The following is a 22,400-nucleotide window of genomic DNA, read 5'->3' as shown; positions in this document are numbered from 1 at the left end:
GTGCAAATGGGAAACTGACTTGGAGCAGGTTTTCTCTGATTTTGGACTTGGGAGACGTATTAAAGTTTATGAACTCGATATGCAAGCTCCATCTGCCAAATGAGGAATTTCTTATTTCATTTGGTGACCACACTGAGATTATATAATGCTCCTCAGAAAGCTCTGAATGCTGAAGATGCGTAAACCATCTGTCTATGTTGAAAAGTCAAAAAATGCACTGCCCCGGGCATAACTAATTATTTATCCAGAGAAATTTCATCATAGTTGTTGGGTTTTTATAAAAAAAAAAAAAACATTGAATTTCTACATAACCATAAAATTTTACAGTACTAAAGAGGCAGTGATCATATTCATGCTCTCACATCCTTTTATAGGAGGCTAGGGTTAGTCAGTTTTAATATTCAAAGAAACCTGAAGACCTGGCGGCGAGAAGTGTGAGAAGCAAAGAAGGGAAAGCACACTGAATTTCAGCTCTGCCATTTCACCTTTCCCTCCCCAGCCAGCAGGGGACAGTAGTAACAGGGGAAGTGAAGCTGACTGACTTCTGACACTGAAGATACAGAAACAAGGAGAAAGGGTGAAAGTTGTATGAGGATTCTCTGCTCTCCAGTGCCCCCCCCCCCACCACCACCACCCTGCCCCACTGGAGGGAGTAAACCTCAGGTACAGTTCTGAATTCCACTTCTCCCATGGTACCAGCTTAAGTTACAACAGAAAATTAACTGTTTTGAAACCATACTGTAAGCCAGGCACTGTGTTAAGCACTTTACATGCATTTTTTTTTTATTCCATCCTTTAGCAAAGTAGGATAAAGTAGGTTTTGTTATTATTTGTGTTTTAAAGACGAGAAAACTGAGGCTTAAGAGATTAATTTGCTCAAGGTTACCTAATTAAAACTCTAGCCACTAACTAGTAAAGAGAATTACAATATTCATCTTTTATCCAGGGATTGAGTTTTATCTTTCTTTCTCTGTGTGTATTTTTTTTTCATTTTTCAAATTCTTTAATCTAACAAAGATGCAAGTATTTTTGTTTTGATACCCAAAGAGCAATACGTGGAATACATAATTACCAGGTGAATTTGAATGCATCAGGGTTATCAATCACAGTAATTCAAGAGAAGGAAAAAGTTTCCCAAAATCATCAAATTGCCTAACAATGGTGATATTACTGAGTAATATTATTAACTCAGATATTGTACAGTCACTCTTTCTTTCGGTAGGGTAGCTACAAATTGGATTTATATCATTTGTTGCCCTCTGTAGTAATCTTGGCAAAATGAAACACTCAGTCGAGGGTTTATAATCAGACAGACAGTGTTCTCAAATCAGCCCTGTGCTTCCCTCTCTGAGCCTCAGTACCCTCGTCTGTAAAAGGATTCATTCATACTTTAGGACGCATTTGATGGTTGGGAAGGTTAAGCAAGCTAAAACAGGTAAAAGATTTAGCCTGACTCTGGCATATAGGAAGTAGTCCAAAACTGCTGTTATTCTGACATGATGTCAAATCTGGAAAACAAGTAGAGAATTCAAACAGATGTCTAGATATTTTGGTTCTGGGTGCCAAAAGTCCAGATGTTTGAGAAACCTCAACTAATAACTATATTTGTTGGTGCTCACTGGTGTAGTTGGCACAATGTGATCACAGGTTAAAATTGAGGGCAAGTGGGGGTTAATGTTCTCCCCATTCATGCATAGTTGTCCTTTGTTAGGAACTAAAAATACAAAGGTATAAAGGCTTCCCTTTTCCATGTCTGCCGAAAAGATTACCGACAGTCAAGAGGCAAGTTTTTCTTTTTTTTACAGGCACTTAAATTCCTTTTAAAATATTAATTTTAAAAAAAAGCATTTATTTATTTCCCATACTTTCTTTTCAGCTTTAAAATATATCACAAAAATCTAAATACAACCCAATTTTCTTCACTCTAATCCTGAAAAGCCCAGCATTGAAAATGAAGATATGCTTTACTTATACCTTATAAATAAAGATTTACCAACCTCCTTTAGTTAGAGTTTGTTTCCAGGATCTTCACTGTTAAATCGTTATTCAAATCATAAAAGTTGGGAATAGACACTTATGCTTTGCAAAAAGCAAAATACAACAAATACATTTCCAACTCCTTTGAACTGTCTAGGTTATACGAAAAGGAAAGAGGCATAGCTGATTCATTCACACAACCCATCTGCTTTCTGAGTGGTGTTAGTCAGATACTAGTACTGTACTAGTCCCTAAGTTCTAATGGAATTGGAGTTAGGGGATCTAGAAACTAGTCCTGATCTTGAGGAAGTCCTTCAACTTTTCTGGGCCTTGGCTTCGAAGCAAATAAAAACAAAAGGCTTAGAACATGGTGTAATTGCTAGTAGTGTCCAGTTGAACCCTTGTCTTCCGTAACCAAGATCTATGGCTACTTGATCCAGTTGGCAGTTGTAAGATGAGGTCAATATCATACCTTAAATTTACTCTTTCAAAGATAACTCAGAGGATAACACATCAATTTCACGTTTCTCAAACAGGCACATGTGACCTCCTGAATCCTTGCCATGCTGACAGCAAGTATGCAAGTCTCCAGGTAAGAACAGAGCATCTTCCTGGTATATTAATTGTTCTTGAGAATGTTTGAGGAAAATTTGTTTCTGTTAAAACCGATAATTTATGGTATAGATTTTTAAATTCTCACAAATGTGTAAGGTAAAACAGGAGGCAATAAAGGTATTTCTCACTAGGGGTGTGGCTTCCTTAATACCTCTGACATTCTCTGCGCTAAGAATACTTCAGTGAAAACGTTATGTTAGGTTATCAGTGGTCATAGTTGGAGAGTAAGTACACTATTGCTTAGTTTTCTAAGTCCATGGCAACTAGTGAGTGGGAATTTTGTTCTAGAATGGTAGAGAATTTTATGATGGGATGGGGACCTAGTGAAGGCCTACAGAGAATGAAAAGACCCATCAAAACTGGCTATTTCTCAATTTTATCAAAGGCAGACTCCTGGACAAGGTGCTTACCTTTGAAACAAATGCCATTCTCTGAGACTCTTTGCTAAATCAAGATTTATCCCTTGATTCAGTTTCTAAATAAATTTTGTCATTTCCAAAAATCTGAATTAATGTTATACAAAAACATAGGTGCTATCCCCCATAATTCAATCATTATCTTTACTGGTAAAACTGAAAACTCATGTGGTGTTTGCCTTGTACTCTCTTCTACTCTGCTAGGCAAGCGTATCCTATATGATTTTACTCCAAGTTTATACTCTCACAGGATCTGAAGCCCGTTTTTCTGTCTGGTTGGAAGGTGATGAAAATGCTGCTGAATGGTGCAAAGGTGAAAAAAAAATGTGTTTTCTGCTTGTTCCCTCCAGAAATCTCCCAATAGGAGGGGGAAAGGGAGATACTAGGCTACAGGCCGGTAGAACTGGCCACAGTGTGGACCAAAGCAAGCTTACTCTCATGACTCCAGTCCTAGAAGCAGACTTGCCTGAGTTATCCAATCAGTATAGGCCACAGCCTCTCATCCACTTGCCAAATGCACAAGTTTCTTTATTAGTCATTTGGCTGACAATACTTAACATGACCTGAATTCATTTGGTAGTGACCCCACATCTGAACTGATGTGAAGCTATTTATAGTCTTTATTTGAACAACCTAATGGGAGCATTCATTGATTCTACTATGGAAATGTCCATGTGTTTAACTACAGGTTGATACATCAAACTCCACTGGGGATTTTAATATAATATACCATGTATTTACCATATTAACTTGCTAAGATCCCCAAACTCTGAATTCTGAAATGGTAGTTCAAAGGTTTCATGTAAGAGGTAGTGAGCTTTTACTACGCTGGCCACCACCTGGAGCAGTGCAAATAGAATAATTCTAATTCCTCACATTCAAAGCATCTTCCTGGATATGATGTCATTTAATGCTAGGATGCAGTGTGAATGAGCAAGAGATAGAGGCATGGCCTGGCAGAAGAACTGACTGCCCAAGCAAGCCTCCTCAGCAAAGCAGGATGCGGGTATGGTCATCACATTCTAGACCCAAAGCTCAGACTCAAGCATTCATTCAATAATTATTTTCCCAAGCATTTTCAGGCTCTGGAAAACTGGCTGATACTTATAAAATTAACATGAGACTAATCTATTTGATTGAACTATATTGCAGTTTCCATTTTTGTAACCAAATGGTCAAGGACTTGACAAAATTCCAATGCCCTTTTATGATAAAAGTACTTAACAAAGTAGGAATAGAAGAAAACTTTCTTAATTTGATAAAGAACATCTATGAAAAACCCACAACTAACATCACATTTAATGATGAAAGACTGGATGTCTTCCTCCTAATATCAGGAGTAAGACAAGGACTTCCACTCTCCATTTCTATTCAGTATTGCACTAGAGCCTCTAGCCAGGGCAATGAGAAAAGAAAAGGAAGTAAAAGCCTTCTTTACAGATTGGAAAGAATGAAAGAAAATGATATCTTTTTTTTAACTTTTAAGTTCAGGGGTATAAATGCAGGTTTGTTATGTAAGTAAATTTGTGTCATGGGGGTTTGTTGTACAGATTTCATCACTCAAGTATTAAGCCTCATACCGTTAGTTATTTTCCCTGATCCTCTCCCTCCTCCTACCTTTCACTCTCTGAAAGGCTTAAGTATGTGTCCATACATTCTCATCATTTAGCTCCCACTTATAAGTGAGAACATATAGTATTTGGTTTTCTATTCCTGAGTTAATTTGCCAAGGATAATGACCTCCAGCTCCATCCATGTTTCTCAAAGAACATGATCTTGTTCTTCTTTATGGTTGCTTAGTATTCCATGGTGTATACATACCATATTGTCTTTATACAGTTTAACAACTAATTCCATGTCTCTGCTATTGTGAATGTGCTGCAGTGAACATATACATGCATGTGTATTTTAACAGAATGATTTATATTTCTTTGCTTATATACCCAGTAATGGTTGCTGGGTAATGGTATTTCTGTATTTAGGTCTTTGAGGAATTGTCACACTGTCTTCCACTATGGCCGCACTAATTTACACTCCCACCAATAGTGTATAAGTATACACTTTTCTTCACAACCTCACCAGCATCTGTTATTTTTTGACTTTTTAATAACAACCATTCTGACTGGTGTGAGATAGTATCTTATTGTGGTTTTGATTTGCATTACCCTCATGATCAGTAATATAGAGCTATTTTCATATGGTTATTGACCAAATGTATGTCTTCTTTTGAAAAGTTTCTGTTAATGCCCTTTGCCCAGTTTTCAGTGGGGTTGTTTGTTTTCTTACAAATTTATTTAAGTTCTTATAGATACTGGATATTAAACCTTTGTCAGATGCATAGTTTGGAAAAATTTTTTTGCCCATTCGGTAGGTTGTCTGTTTACTTTGTTAATAGTTTCTTTTGCCGTGCAGAAGTTCTTGGGTTTAATTAGATCCCATTTGTCATTTTGGTTTTTGTTGTAATTGTTTTTGTCATCTTCATGAAATCTTTGCCCATGCCTAGGTGGTATGCCTAGCTTATCTTCCAGAATTTTTATGGCTTTGGGTTTTACATTTAAGTCTTTAATACATCTTAAGTTTTGTATAGTAAGGAAGGGTTCCAATTTTAATCTTCTTCATATGGCTAGCCAGTTATCACAGCGCTGTTTATTGAATAAAGAATCCTTTATCCATTGCTTGCTTTTGTCAGGTTTGTTGAGGATCAGATGGTTGTGGGTGTGCAGTCCTATTTTTGAGCTCTCTTTTCTGTTTCATTGGTCTACGTGTCTGTTTTTGTACCAGTACCATGCTGTTTTGGATACTATAGCCCTATAGTATAGTTTGAACTTCAGTAGAGTGATGCCTCCAGCTTTGTTCTTTTTGCTTAGGATTATTTTGGCTATTTGGGCTCTTTTGTGTGTGTTTGTTTCATATGAATCCCCAAATACTTTTTTCTAGTTCTGTGAAGACTGTTAATGGTAGTTTCATAGGCATAACATTGAATCTATAAATTGCTTTGGGCAGTATGACCAAATACTTTTGGGTAGCATTTTAACACTATTGATTCTTCCTAAATGTGAGCATGAAATGTTTTTCATTTGCTTGTGTCATCTCTGATTTCATTAAAAAGTGATTTTTAGTTCTCCTTGTAGAGAACTTTCACTTACCTAGTTAGCTGTATTCCTAGGTATGAAATAAAATGCTACCTACTTGATGATGACATGACCTTATATTGAGAAAATTATAATGAATCCACTAAAATTATTAGAACTAATAAAGGAGTTCTGCAGGTTGCAAGATACTAGATTGATATACAAATAATTGTATTTCTATACACTTGCAATAAATAATTCATAACCATTCAAACAGCATCAAAATGATACAATATTTAGGAATAAATTTAGCCCAAAAAAAGTGTAAAACTTATCCTCTGAAAACTACAAAGCATTGTGGAAGAAGTTAAGGAAGCTCTAAATAAATGTGAAAATATCCCATGCTCATGAATCAGAAGATCTAACGCGGTTAGGATGGCAATACTCATCAAACTAATCTATAAATTCAGCGCAATACCCATCAAAATCCTGTTAATTTCTTTATACAAATTAGCTAATTCTAAAATTCATATGAAACTTCAAGGGACCAAGTATGGCCAAAAAAATCCTGGAAAAGAATAATAAAGTAGGAGGACTCAGAGGTCCCTATTTTAATACTTACTACAAAGCAATAATAAGAAGAGAATGTGCTACTGGCACAAGTATGGGCATATAAATCAATCAGATAAAATTGAGAATTCAGAAATAAGCCTATACATCTGCAGTTAACTGATTACAGACACGTGTGTCAAGACCATTTGACGTAGAGATAATAGTCTTTCAACAAATGATGCTGAGACAACTGAATATCCACATGCAAAACAACGAAACTGGACCCCCATATCACACTGCATAAAAACTTAACTCAAATGGATCAAACCATAAATATAAAAGCAAAAATTACAAAACTCTTAAAAGCAAACATCGGAGTAAACCTTCATTATCTGGGATCTGGCAAATGATTCTAAGATATGACACCAAAAGCATGAGCAACAAAAGAAAAAATAGATAAATTGGACTTCATCAAAATTAAAAACTTTTGTGCTTCAAAAGACACTATTAAGAAAGTGAAAAGACAACTCACAAAATGAGAGAAAAACATTTGCATAAAATTTGTAAAAGACTCTAACAACTCAATAATATAAAGACAATCCAATTAAAAAATGGGTAAAGAATCTGAATAGACATTTTTCCAAAGAAGAGATACGAATGACCAATAAACACATAAAAAAATGTTCAACATGACTAGTCATCAGAGAACTCCAAATCAAAACAAAAATGAAATACTATTTATATTCAGTAAGATGGCTAGAATCAAAAAGTCAGATAAGTTCTGGTGAGGATTTGGAAACATAACCTTCTTACACTTCTGATAGGAATGTTAAATGGCGAGGTTACTTTGGCAAGCACTCTTGTAACTCCTCAAGTAACTAAACAGTTATTATATGAGCCAGAAATTCCACTAGCAGGCATCTACCCAAGAGAAAAGAAAATGTATTCACACAGAAACTTGTATACGTATGTTTATAAGCAATATTATTCATAATAGCCCAAAAGTGGAAATAACCCAAATGTCCATCAACAGATGAACAGATAAACGAAATGGAGTATATCCATATAATGGAATATTATTCACCATGAAAAGAAATGAAGTACGGATATATTCACCAACGTGGATGAATCTGGAAAACATTACGCTAGGTGAAAAATGTCAGTCACAAAAGACGATATATTACATTATTTCACTTACATGAAAGTCCAGAACAGGGAAATCTCTGGGGACAGAAAGATCTACTAGTAGTTGCCTAAAGGGATACAGGGGTGAAGGTAAAAGGTATGGGGTTTCTTCTTGAAGTGATTAAAATGTTCTAAATTGATGATGGTGGTGGCTGCATGTATCTGTAAATATACTAAAAAACTTTTAACTACACATGTTAAATGGGTAAGTTGTATGGTATGTGAATCATATCTCAATAAACATTTCTAAGAAATGGTGGAAGACTGGCAATTTCATATACTTCAACCTAAGCAAAAACCAGAATAATAATTTTTCATGAGAAATAGCAGTAGAGGAGAAGCTAGTGCCCACTATTTATTTCGCTCCTTGCTTGCAGACAAAGCAGCATGGATAGTCCATTTTAAATCAGAACACATTTACCAATTTTCCTGTGATAACAATTTTGTGAGCATTATTTTTTTTAACTTTACCAATGGAAAAATAGTCAAAATTTACAAAATCTTGTGATCAGGAGTTAGGGTACTTGGCTTTTTTATTCTACCACTAGTAATAATAATTTGGTATACAACCAGATACTGTTCTAAGGGTTAGTATATATCATTGCATTTAAACCTCATAAAAATCATATGAAGTAGGTTTTTCAGATTTGAGAAAACTGAAGCACAGTGATATTAAGCAACATGCTCGAAGTTACCTGGAATTAGATTTGAACTCAGACAGATTAGAACCCAGATTAAACTACGGCTTAATCACTGCCATACTGCCCTTTGGTATGGTCGCTTCTCTGTTTTCTTGACAAAGTGTACAGGTTACCTCTAACCAGTGTTGGGCTGGTAAATATTTAATAAATGTTTCTCTGAAAATAAATAAACATATATATATATGCATATACACACAGGTTCATTATAAATAAAGCCAATTTAAAGGATATGTAGCACATAATTTAGAAATGATAAAATATAATCACATATATAATACTATGTATTATAATTTCTATATATTGAGTCTCAGGATACTTTCATCATTTTTTTGTAAACCTTTTTTATTCATAACCATCAGTGTACTTTCCACATGAAATTTGGTTTATATTTTCCTTTATACTATTAAAAAGTTATTAATGAGTCAGAGAAAAGTGAAACAATGAAGTCAAATCAGAACTTCATTCGTCAACTGCTTAAGTGACTTATTTGCTAAATTCAATTATAATTTTCAAATCCTAGAAGAGTACTACAACTTTTTTTTTCTTTGCCATTTATAATATAAAGCTAAACACACTGTACACTCTTGGTAGGGCTCAGTGGCTCACGCCTGCAATCCTAGAGCTTTGGGAGCCCAAGGCAGGAGGATTGCTTGAGGCCAAGAATTCCTGACCATAGAATTCCTGGGCAACATAGCGAGACCGGATACCCGTCTCTACAAACAGAACAAAACCTTTTTGTAAATTAGCTGTGCGTGGTTGTGATGGTAAATGCCGCTTGAGCCTAGGAGTTTAAGGCTACACAGTGGTTAAAAACTGACTTATAGGACTGCCAGAAATTCTATTGTAAGTTCTCCCGAGCTTACAGGGACTGCTGACCAGCACACGTCAGTCTCTAGCTGCTGAACACTAGCTGGACTTGACCCACTGGACATTCTCAGAAGCCATTTGACTCAAGGTAGCCTTTCCTACAGTCTACTTTTCAAATAACCTTTTTGCGTCTTCTTCTAGTACCAAGAGCCTTCCTGACCCATTATCTTTTTTTAAATTTTTTTATTTTTTTTATTTTTGAGACGGAGTCTCCTGTTGCCCAGACTGGAGTGCAGTGGTGTGATCTCGGTTCACTTTAACCTCCACCTCCCTTCAACCTCCACCTCCTGGGTTCAAGCAATTCTCCTTTCTCAGCCTCCCAAGTAGCGGGGACTACAGGCGCACACTGCCACGCTCGGGTAATATTTGTACTTCAGTAGAGACGGGGTTTCACTGTGTTGCCCAGGCCGGTAGCAAACTCCTGAGCTCGGGCAATCCACCCGCCTTGGCCTCCCAAAATGCTGGGATTACAGGCGTGAGCCACCGTGCCCGACCTGTCTTTATTCATTGTTAAGGCCTCTCTCAGAGACTGTCTTAAGTTTTTCAATACTGGAAAACAAATTCTTCTGAAGTCCAGCAGAGGTTTCCTGAAAATCCTGTTTGCTAGGATGCCTGGGCTTCAGTCAGTATGGTTTCCTACTTACTTCTATAGTAAATATTTTTAAATAATGAGAAGACTAAAGAAACTATTTAATTCCTATTTGCTCATTGCTCCAAGAGCAGTTAAGGGACTTAGAATATAATCCAGGCAAAGTTTCTTTCTTGCAGCAACTTTAAAAGACCTGACTTCCTTAGTGGGGCTCCTCTAGCACCCACTCTGAGTGGAAAGATGTCACTAGGGTTGGCTTATTTCCTAATTCAGGGCCCCCTGACACACTCACCCTTGACTTTGTCACCTCATAAATGTGTCACTTCCAGCACTACCTTCCTTTTAAAGAAAATTTTCTGCCTACTCTGAAGACATGAAAGTATCTTAGAAACACTGAGTCTGAGCCAAGATAAAGGAGTTAATTTACTCAACTTATGTTAAGTGGCCCCAATACACCAGGTCCTGTGATAGGCCCAGGAATAACAGGAATAATCCCCATCTTCGAAGAGTGAATAGGCTTAACCAATGATTCTTAATCCAAGGGATACATGCAAGCTTTAAAACCTACCAATGCCCAGGCTCCATTCCAAACTAAATAAGAATCTCCCAAGGTGGGACCCAGGCAATAGAATTGCTTAAAGCTCCCCATGGTATCCTAGTGTGAAGCCAGAACTGAGATCCACTGGGATAACAGCAAATGGCTCCCCTTTGCATAAGCCCAATCAGACATGTTGTTCTGGATCCTGGGAGCACAAGAAAGCCTCACTACTCAAACTATGGGCCAAGAACCAATAATACTGGCATCATTTGGTGGTTTGGTAAAAATGCAGTCTCAGGCCACACCTCAGACTTACCAAATCAGAATCTGTATTTTAACAAGTTCCCCAGCTAATTTGGAGGCACACTAATTTTGTTAAATGCTGAATAAAGGCAAAAATCCTGTTCTCAAGAAGCTTCCAGCCCACAGGAAAATGCATATACATACAAATAATTACAAGACATTATGGAAGTTCCATAATGAGAGATGCACAAGTTATTTCAGCTGGACCTAACTCCATTAATAGAGTGGACAGTGCTGGTCAAAGACGTACATGATTATGACAGGTTAATCAGGAAGAGCAGGCAACAGCAAACAGCTCTGTGCTACTGGAATGTAAAGTAGGCACAGGAGTATGGGAGCTGAGGCGGGCTGCCCTTGCCCGGATCCTAAGGCAGCTGTCTAGAGGCTGCAGGAGTCAAACCTTGTTCATCTCTCCTGCTCTGTCACCAGCAAATCTGAAGCACTTATCCAAGAGTCACTCAAAAAGCCAATCCTAAAACCTCAACTTCTAATCAGGCTTTTTACTTAGGTATTCTCATCAGAAGGACAGTTAGTGGAAAATTACTATTAGTCATTAAGTGTTCTAAAATGCCAAACTGCAAACCACTTTCTCTTCTCCACTCTACAAACTTTCAACTCCTTTTAGCCCCTTTTCTTAACCCTTCATTTCCCCAACCCAAACTACTTTCTCTCTCTCTCTCTCTCTCTCTCTCTCTCTCTCTCTCTCTCTCTCTCTCTCTCTCATTTTATACTTAATAGGATCTATAACCCAGTTTAGCAACAAAGAGATCTCAACTATAGTTTTAAAAGGTACAGTTATCTATGAGATTAAGGTGCTATAAAACTGGCAGAAATGCAAGGTTATTTAATATCTGACCATTAATGAATGTGATTCACCATTTCAATACACTGAGAAAAACAATGATTATCAACAGATGCAGATAAAGCATTTGACAGAATTCAGCATCTGTCCATGAAAATAACCTTCAAATTAGGAAAAGAAAGGCACTTCCTTGACCTGATAAACAGCATTTACAAAACCCAAAATCTAAAATTATACTTAATGATGAAAGACTGAATGTTTTTGCCCTAAAATTGGGAATAAAACAAGGATGTTTGAATCTACCACTTTGATGAAATATTGTTTTGAAGGTATTAGCCAGGGTAATAAAGCACAAAAATAACAAAAGGCATAAAGATTATAAAGTAAGAAATACAATTGTATATTCACAAATGACACAATCATCTTCGTAGAAAAGAGTTTGAGAATGAAATCAATGTTATTTAATGCTTCCTCTTTTATCTATAATTGTTTCATTTTCATCTAATCTTTCTTGGGGATTTTCTCTGCAATACTCCCAACAGTATTAAAAAGAAGTATCAAAAGGAATTGTAGATTGGATAAAGAAAATGTAAGTTACCTAAATGCAGAAATCTTTAGATGGAAAATATTTATTACATCAAAATTAAGAATTTCTTTTTAACAAGACACTCTAGACAAATTTCACAGAAAGTGACAATTAGAAAAAGATATTTTCAACACCTAAATATGTATATGATGAATACCTAGAATACAAAAAAATTTTCTGAAAATCAATATGCAAAACATAAAAATCTCAGAAATATGGACAAAGAATATTAACAGAATACTTCAAAAACATGACACTCTCATTTTTAACAGGTATATGCAGTGATGTTAAAATATATGACAAATCCTTAAAATTTGAAATTGAATTAAAATAAGATACTACTTTACATGTGCCAGATCTACAGAAGTAGAGAAGTTGTTTAATGCTAAAAGACAGGAACTCTTGCCCCTGCAGCTGGAAGTATTATCTGGTGTAGCCTTTATGATGAACAGCATGACACTGTGTAGTCAGATTGAGTGTACATACACTCTGTGACTAAGCAGTCCAGTTCTGAGAAGTCTTCTGCAAAAAGCTGCTCACATAGGTCCACAAAACACAATAGTGTGCACAGTGGATTTGAACTGTGACAACTAAGCTATAATTACCTTTCCTAGAATTCTCTTCTATAATTCTGAATTACTCTGGGCCTTGGGGACATTTCACATAAGACCTGGAGGATAGAAGTTAGCATAATTTATTCCATTTGGAAATTCTGTGCAGGGAACCAGGCCCTACAGGGCTTATGGATATCATCACGGATGTGCTGGCTCGCCTTGTTGGCAGCAGTTCCTGCCAGGTTTTCTACTTCACCTTCTCCATCCTAGGCCAGCAATGAGCACTTCCTGGGAAACAGCTGAGTTTACACACCTCCAACAGCAACAACTTCTACTTCTTCTTCTTCCTCTTCCTCTTCCTCCCTCTTCCCTTTTCCTCCTCCTCTTCCTCTTCTTCTTTCTCCTCCTTCTCCTTCTTCTTCTCCATCATCTTCTCCAAATCCTGGGTCAGATAGATGTTTAGTTCCATGACAATGGGCTCCAGCTTCTCCTGCAGGCACCACACCATCAAGAAGCTTGGCGGCAGCAAGAGAGGTTCAGATCATCCTTGCAGGTTCCAGTGAGTCTCTGCTTTCCCTTACTTTCTGTCTATCTTTCCTTCCCAGCTCCCTACCCTGCTGACTTCAGGCCCATTACCAGCCACAGAAACAACAACATCTGTATATAAGCCATTTAACCAGTTATAAAAATGGCATAGGTTCAAGTCCTGATAATAAACTCATTTTGTACCCTACCTAGTGGACTTGCCTCTCTAATTGAATGCTGACTGATCCAGAGGAGGAGGTTCACCCCAGGATTTTGTGATATAAGGAACAAGGAAGTAATCTGGAGGCTTATTACTCAAGGAATGGGTAAGCAGAATGTGATGGAAGCCCATCCAGAAATACTATGCAGAACTTAGACATGGCACATGGAATATATGGTATCATGAATAGATTTAAAAGCAATGCTTTATGTAAAACAAAATTAAGAAACTATGAAATTTGTAGTGCAATAATTTTTATGAAAATGTAAAAGTCCATCCATATATACAGAAAACAACACTATTTTAAGATACATATGATTTGAGGGACATGTAACAAATCCCTTAGAGAGTGCCAGTGGGCAAAGGAGAATAAATACATGCAAAAAATAACTGAATACATGTAGACACACTTATATAGATCAAAGCAAGGGATCCCTTGCTGAGAGCAATGATAAAAATGTGCCAGGAATGAAGAATTAATAATTTGTTTCTACTCCTAAAGTCAGAAAATGAAACTGTCATCTGAGGGTTTCCTTGCTCCCTATTTTTGTTGACCTTTCCCCTCACCTTCCCTGACTCCAGGCATGACCCAGGCTTCTGAGCTCACCTGCCATTGCTGTCCCTTTAAGAAAGGTTTTGTTTAGCTGCCTCAGTCTAATGTGCTCTTTACAATGTTGGGCAAGGTCATTCCTGCTGGGTTTCCTCCCTTCCACCAGCTTGAAAGCAGATTGTCTTTGGACTAGTTGAAGGTATGAATACCTTTCCTGCTACTAACAGCTACAGATGGCTGGACCATGGGAGACAAGACAGGGAGGCATGAGTTGGACCTGGAGGCTGGGTGGGCATGCAGTGAATTCAGCCCCTGGGGCCTGCCTTGGACTTCTTGATTCCATAAAGTCTTGGTACATGCTATTCTTCTGTCTAGAACACTCTTCCCTCCCCTCTTCACCTAGTTATCTCCTACTCAGCATGTTTCTGAGGCCACTTGTCACTTTGTAGTGAAAGAGATCTTTCCTTCATTTCTTCACTGTGCTTAATATCTTTATTCTATGTTTTTCATAAACACATATAAACTGTCTTCAGGGAACTCATTCAGTTTCAACGTTAAAGTCTCTTTCTGCGTTTGTTTCAAATTTACCCTACTAGACAATAAGCTCAACATGCATACGTGTGTTTCTCCCCATTGCATTGGAAGCTTAACCAAGTGTGCTGTGTGTACTCAGTGCTCACTTAAGGTATATTAATGAATGAACGAATCTATTTGTTGCTGGTTGGTTGGCTGCTTGATTGGTTTAATGCTGTGAAAGAGGATTAGGAAACTGGATTCAATAAAAGCTATCATTGGGCATTCCCAAGTCTAGTTTCAGGGCCATGTATATTCATGAATTAAATCTGTAACTATATATACTAGTTTGAGACTTAATGAAATTGCTGACAATTGCGAAAGCTGTTCTCTGTCTGTCTTTATACTTTCTGTTCTCTTCCTCCACTCTCCTTTGCTCTTTCTACACAAGACCATGAAGACCTTATATTTGTTTTGTTAATCCCCATTCACATTAAAGAGACTAAATTATAATCAACTGAATAATTCTCTATCAAGGAGATGGTTCACATTTTGCTAATAATTCTTTCTAAACACATAATTTGATGATTGCATATTATTGCTTTAATGCTCCTGCTTAGAAAATTATAAATTAAATCCCTCTTTATAAAAAATGATTGCTGTTTCACTAAGTCTGCTGTTAAACTGAGATTAATGTTCCATATCTAAAGTATAAATTACCTAATAGTTACTCCCACCACACAGCTCAGGAATTTAGAAACCCTGTATCAGGATTTCCTCCATAAATGTGTGCCATGAATCTCTGCCTCCTTAAGGCACATACCAAAATGGCATGTTAGAGTAGTCTAGTACAACAAATTCCATCCCAAATGTCTCAGTTTTGATAAAACTCAAAGGTATCACACACCAGCACCTTTTCCTCCCCACTTTTCTTTTATTCTCTCCCTCCCTGTTTAATTATTGAGCACATGCAGAAAACATATATACTTTTAATTCACCTATCTTTTCTTTTAAAAATGGTAAGCCATTCACATTTTTGAAAAGTATTTGAATCTATCATTTCTGTGTAAAACATTATAATTTTTTTTTTAAAGGAGACACTCTTTTCATTATTGGTTTTAAGAAATGCAGAAGGACTTCCTGGACTAGATTTTAGATCCCAAATCCAAGGCTCTCAAGAACTTAGGCTTGGGATTCTATACTCATCTGTAAAACACAAATCAAAAAAACTTTTCATAAAATATAAAAGAATTCTTCCTATCATAAGAGGTATTGCCATGTGGTGAACCATGTACATTTTTACTAAGATTATCTGTCATTCAGCATAATGAAAAAGTTTCTGGCAATGCAAATAATTGTATTTTAATTTATCTTGTAAAATGCAAGGAGTATGACAATGCTTTATAAAAGTAGAGGCAACAACAAAAAAAAAGAAAAAAAAATACAAAAGTAGAGGCATAAAGTGAGTCTATAAAATGTTAAGAATACAGCTTAGAAAATTAGGGGCTCCTTTTTTTAAACACCATAGACAACTGTTCTATTGATTGCTGTGTAACAAAGCACCCCAAAACTTTATGGCTTGAAGCAACAACAGCAACCTATCTATCTGCTCCACAGCATTAGGAAACTAAAGGGCTCACTTTTGAGACATATCCCATATGCCACATTCCTAAAATGGAACACTGAATTCAATGAAAGTCTGGTAATAAGGTATCCCTCTAATGAGGCTGTTACTCCTGTCCCAGCTCATAGACATAGACAGCAAGGTGAAAAGGGGATTTTAACTCAAAGACTCTACAGAGTCATGCCCACTGCAAGCTACATTCTAAGCTGTTGCAACTCGTGTACTCCTAGGTAAAGTTGTATGTGGCCGAATTATGTGGTTTGGCAGAGGTTCAGCGCCATGGTTCTCCCTTGGGAATCTCTCATGGGTTGTTTGAATCAGTATCAGCTGGGGCTGCACCCTGAAGGCTCATTGGATAGGGCATTCAAAATGGTTCCCTCAGATGGCTGGCAGTCGATACTGATGGTGAAGTGGAAGCTCAGCTAAAGGGTCTTTATTTCCCTCACATGGGCCTTCCGCTGGATTCCTGGGCTTCCCCACAGGAAGAAGGCATTTAAATGAGGGCATTTCTATACTAAGCCAACACACCAAGAGGTACAAGTGGAAGCTGCAAGACTTCTTTTAGGCCCTACCTTCAGAAGTTCTAGAACAGTATTTGCACTGTGTTCTAGAGTCACAGGGAACAGCTGTGACTGAGGGAGAGAGGAGTTAGACTCCACCTGTTGATAGAGAGTGGCACAGCCATACTGCATAAGAATATCTGGGGAGAGAGATGCTTTAGCTCTTTGAAAAATGCAATCTGCTCCACCAATTCAGCTCATCTTAAATCTAAAATTAGATTGAACTCTCCCAATAACGACACAGACTGATCAGAGGCACTTTCATCACTAAATGAGATTTGAACTCTTTCCCAATAATAATACAGGCTCATCAGAGGCAAGCAGTTTGATGACTACATTTTACTCAAGAAGATATGGAAAGGTAATGTTTTGTTTGAGACAGTGTTTTGCTCTGTCACTCTGTCTCCCAAGGTGGAGTGCAGTGGTGTGATCTTGGCTTACTGCAACCTCCACTTTCCAGGCTCAAGCCATCCTCCCAACTCAGCCTCCCAAGTAGCTGGAACTATAGGTATACATCACCATACCTGGCTAATTTTTGTATTTTTTGTAGAGACAGGGTTTTACCATTTGCCCAGGCTGGTCTCAAACTCCTGAGCTCAAGTGACCCACCCACCTCGACCTCCCAAAGTGTTTTACAGGCATGAGCCTCTGTGGCCTAGCCGGAAAGGTAATGTTATGGGTTGCATTGTGTCTGTGAAAATTCACATGTTGAAAAAACCTAACCTACCTCAGAATGTGACTTTATTTAGATACATGGTCTTTACAGGGATGCTTAACTTAAAATTAGGTCATAAATTGGGTTCTAATCCAATATGACTGGTGTCTTTACAAAAAAGGAAAATTTGGACCCAGAAATAGATAGGCACATGGGGGAATGACATGTGAACATGAATGGCATGTGAACATGAGATTGGGGTTATGTGTCTACAAGCCAAGAATCCCGAAATATTCTAGCAAATTACCAGAAGCTAAAAGAGAGGCATGAAATAGATTCTGTCTCCTAGCCCTCAGAAGGAACAAGCTCGTCAACACCTGGATCTCATACTTCTGGTCTCCAGAACTGTGAGAAATAAATGTTTGTTGTTTGAGCAACCCAGTCTGTAGTACTTTTTATTGGACATTCTAGCAAACTAACACAGATAACAACAGTAGATGAACAAATGTGACCTTTCCCCAGGAAGTACACACATTCATACTGATATTGACCTGCTTTTCTGTAGCCAGGAATCTCAGGCAAACACGAAATGAAACAATGTTTAAAGGAGTTTTTGCTTGAGCCCAATAAAGGATCTGAAATCTTTCCATCTATGCTTGCCCACTAATACTCAAGTGCCTGGTTCATTTCTCTCTCTCTCTCTCTCTCTCTCTCTCTCTCTCTCTCTCTCACTGTCTCTCTCTCTCTCTCACTGTCTCTCTCTCTTACTGTTTCTCTCTCTTACTGTTTCTCCCCCATCCCTTCACCTCTCTTCCTGTTTCTCTTTTCTCCCCCGATCTGCTCTTAGGAGCAACTCCTTTTCTTTTCTAGCTGATAGCCTTATATAAGGCATTTAGTTTTCTTCATTGAGTTTCACAAGATGACCATGAGCCATGTTAGGTAACCCACAGAAACTGAATCAAATAATTAATCCTGAATTGGGAGTGCCAAGGTTTGAGGCATCAGTCTTAAACTCTGGCAAAGACCAGAGCCTCCCAAGAATGTACCTTTAGTACCTGGCAGTTTCCTGAGGGTGAGTCTTTTGGATCTGGCATTAAAGTTGAGATTCCTCCCAGATGTTAAGAGGGCAGCATTCTCCCAGGACCTAGGATCGTTTCAGCTGGAGATTATTAAAAGTTGTCAGGGTGTGTGTTGACAGGACTTTGCAGGTGTGTTGATTAGCACCTGCAGGCCATTGTTAGACACCCGAAAGGAAGACCGAAGCAGGATGCCTTCTAAACCCTCCTCCCTAAAGCATGGGAGAACGAAATCCTTCTTTTACCCAGATCAAAGCAGTTAGAGATAATTTTGTATAGTTTGTACTATTATTTTATTCCTTGTGAAAATACTTGGCACCATTGTGATTTCTGTGCTAAAAGTCCTCTTCTGTCCTAAGCATGGTACTTCTTTCTCCCTAGCTAATATTCTCCCCCATTGTAAAAAGCAAACAAACAAACAAAAAGATGATTAATAAAACATTGTTGGTGTAGAGCAGTTGCCCTTGAGTGTGAGTGTGTAGCAGGATCACCAGGAGAACGCGATAAAGCAGATCACCTGACCTGACCCCAGAGTTTCTGTCTCAGTGGCTCTGGGGAAGGGCCTGAAAAATTTTAATTCCTAACACGTTTCCCAGTGATGCTTATACTGGTTGGTTTGGAACATTACTTTAAGAACCACTGATGTAAGGTTTAAACCCAGGAATTACAGATCAGACTACCCTTCTATACACCGTCACCTGCTTCCCACATACATACACACCTGCAGGGGTACACATTTACTGCGGCTCCCTTTTTCTGTGCCCCTTACTTCTATGCCTCTTACTTTCTTTCAATTTTCACTTTAAATTCAAGGAAAATGAGACAGAGAGAGGGACTTATTTAACCTCAAAATCCATACCTAATCCAAAAAGGTCAGACACCAGTTTACTTCATATCTTACGGGTGAATATTGCTCACTCCCTAAAGAGTCCCAGTCCAGACTAAAAAATAAATATATCCCCTATGCATATTTATTCCAAGCACCCATTCCATGGATGTCTGATAAAAAAGAAGTTAGAAGAAGCAGCAAAGGAGACTTGATTTCTCCTGGACTGACTTCCTTCAAGACCAGCTGAGTATCTCTTAAGCATTGGGCAGGGGACATGTGACCCAACTTTTATGTCTCAGAGGAAGTCAGTAATGAACTGGTTGTATCTGCCCTTAAACCTCAGCTGTGGTGGAGCAGGCCTCCCGCCCATCAGCAGTGCACACTGGTTGCTTCTAGGTCATCACTGTCTCCCTGATAATTGATGTTTGGAATCATGCTCTTTATTGGTGCATTGGCCAAAGTCAGACATATAAGCAGCAGGCTCCAAACAGAGCTATAAATAAAACAGCAAATATATTTCAAAGGGACCTAATGCAGCTTCTGCTGGTATCCTGATAGAATAATGTGAGCTCCATATGGCCCTGGGACCTGTACAGTCTTTCTTTCGGTTCCTTCCTAGCTGAAGGGCCTTGTGCACATTAAAATACAACAGGTGCACTGCTGAGGTTGTTTTTCTTCCTTAGCTCCTGAGGAAATCATAAACCAAATATATTACTAGAGGATGGTTTCTGGGGTGCCCTGTGAGCAAACGGAGAGGAAAAATGGATCAACAACCAGCCAAGAGGGACAGTAAATCAACAGGCTAAAGGAGGAGTTTGAATAGACTCTCACAGCCCTCCAGGGCACTGCCAAGGACAAGTCCCCTGTCAGTCAGGGCCTGAGCACTAATGTCAAAGCCAGCTGGCGCGCTGGCCCTGAGGAAATGATTGAGCCGTCTGTCAGCTGCTTGTGAGCCACTAGAGGCCAATGTGATGCTGAGGGAGGGAAGGGTGGTGGTCTTCAGCCCTGGGCCACACTTTCCCCAAAGCTTTTGGTCTCTGTTCATGTTGATCCCATTTGCTCAGTGCCTGCTATTCTCAGCTCCTCAACAATCAGCTAGGAAAAGAAATGAATAATTGCTCCTGCAGCAGAGAATGTGATGGCTGCAAGATTGATTTGTTCAGGTCACACGTACTCCTTCCAGGCAGATGAAAACCATTTTCTTCCCAGATTACAGGGGAGCTCAGCACAGGAGGTTACTGTAATTAAGAAAGTTGGAAAGTTGACCAGAAAGAGGGTGCTCCTGACAATGAGGGGACTTTCCAGAAAACCCTGGCCCAAGATCATGGGTTTTGATTCTATGCAAGATGTTAGAGACTTGGACACAACTTTCACACTTTGCTTATATGCAGAAATTCTCCCCCAAATGAGACAGGGTAAGGAGAGGCAGATAACATCCAAGTCAACCTCACCATTTCTTAAAGACATGATTAGATGTGTGATCTGAAAATCAAAATATTCCAATACCTTAGTCTCCTATTTATATAGAATAAAAGCAATTATGATGACCATAATAATTCAATTATTATTAAATTGTAATGATAAATTGTTAATAGTAATACAATTTACATTGTATTTTCTATTTGCCAGACACTATACTAAGGATTTTACCTGTACTCACTTTTTGAATTCTCTGTCTGCCAGAAGTAGGTATTATTCTTACTACTATTTTATAGGTAAGAAACCTGAGGCACAGGGACTAATTCTACCACTAATGTATCCACTCATTTATTTGAGAATTATTTATTGAGCTGCCAGTGTGTGCCAGAAACTTGCCAAAAAACATCTTCAGATCGTCATTAAAAAGATACAACTACCCTTCAACAAAATGTTCCTTTGCACCCTTTTTTAGAGGGAACCCAAACTACCCTTCCAAAAAGGCACTTAAAATAATTCTAGCTGTTATTAAAATCACTTGTTCTTTTCCTAATTTTACTTACAATTTTTACAATGATTTTACATTGGAAGTACTGCAACAACAACTTTATCATGTTGACAGAAGTTTATTTAAAAGTGAAAGAATTGACAAAGTAAAAGGCGTTTGAACATATCTGGAACCCCAAAGTCATCGCTTCCTAGTGCAACCTACAGGATGCAAGCATGTATGTACCACAACACCCACATACATCACACACACCCACATACACTGCTACCACACACATACATACACATCACACACAGAAAACACACATAAGCACCATAGAGCATACATATGCAACATGTAAATGCACACATGGTCACGCACATTAAATACCACCACCACCACACACATAATACCATGTACAACACACACACGCACATACACCCCCCCACACACACAGCATATGATTCTTTAAGCTCAGTCCTAGAAGCATTAATGCAGCTTCTTAAGCTGTCTGTATTCTTTGTCACAGAAATTTCTGAGATCAGAAGATCACAATATCGGGACACCATGTAAACATCACTTTTCAGTCCTAGTCTTTGGCTCATGTTCACTCTGAGAAGGTTTTTAATAAATTGGGGCAAATTTCTCATAAGTCTGCAAGAATTGAGCCCAACTGTCCAGATCCCTATTTTTCCATTGCGTGTGGGTGTTTAGGGGAACTTATTTACAAGTGGCTGTCAGCAGTAAGTTTAAAAACTCAGAAAAGAAGGAAGTCCTGATTTATGAACCAAAGCACTGAGTCTCATTTCAGAAATGTAAATGGTAAAGGCATACCCATACCACACACACCACATACCACTCACATACACACTCATACAAACACAATCTTATACCACTCCTACATACGCCCAGATACACACACACACCCAACACACATCTGCCACATACATACATACCCATATACACATAAACACACACACACACATTCAGAAAACATACCTTAACATGAATGTTCAAAAAAATTCTAGAGTAGCAACAGTTAATACTCAAAAGAAGATGAACTGTTCAATGACAGGAATGCTGAATTTAGTCTTAGTCTGTCTTTGTTATAAAAAGTGAGATTTGTAAAAAGATTGTCTTATAAGATTGTCTCATCTATGCCTGAATCCTGCTCTGTAAGGGCTAAAAT

At 38.1% G+C, this 22,400-nt stretch overlaps 1 long non-coding RNA gene across 8 annotated transcripts in view; it reads left to right on the top strand.

The window, feature by feature from the left end:
- The window catches only part of LOC120361575 (uncharacterized), a 220,257-nt gene that overhangs the window by 158,548 nt on the left and 39,309 nt on the right, over window positions 1-22,400 (top strand). For 7 of the 8 annotated variants that reach the window (XR_012513570.1, XR_012513574.1, XR_012513575.1 and 4 more), the window contains 2 exons: window positions 500-663; window positions 2,514-2,569. This is a non-coding gene — a long non-coding RNA (uncharacterized LOC120361575). The remainder of the gene's footprint in view (window positions 1-499; window positions 664-2,513; window positions 2,570-22,400) is intronic. The other variant, XR_012513573.1, reaches the window with a different exon arrangement.

This window comes from Saimiri boliviensis, chromosome 14 (genome assembly GCF_048565385.1).
Source record: "Saimiri boliviensis isolate mSaiBol1 chromosome 14, mSaiBol1.pri, whole genome shotgun sequence".
Taxonomy (NCBI): Eukaryota; Metazoa; Chordata; class Mammalia; order Primates; family Cebidae; genus Saimiri; species Saimiri boliviensis.
This window is presented reverse-complemented; position numbering and strand designations above follow the sequence as displayed.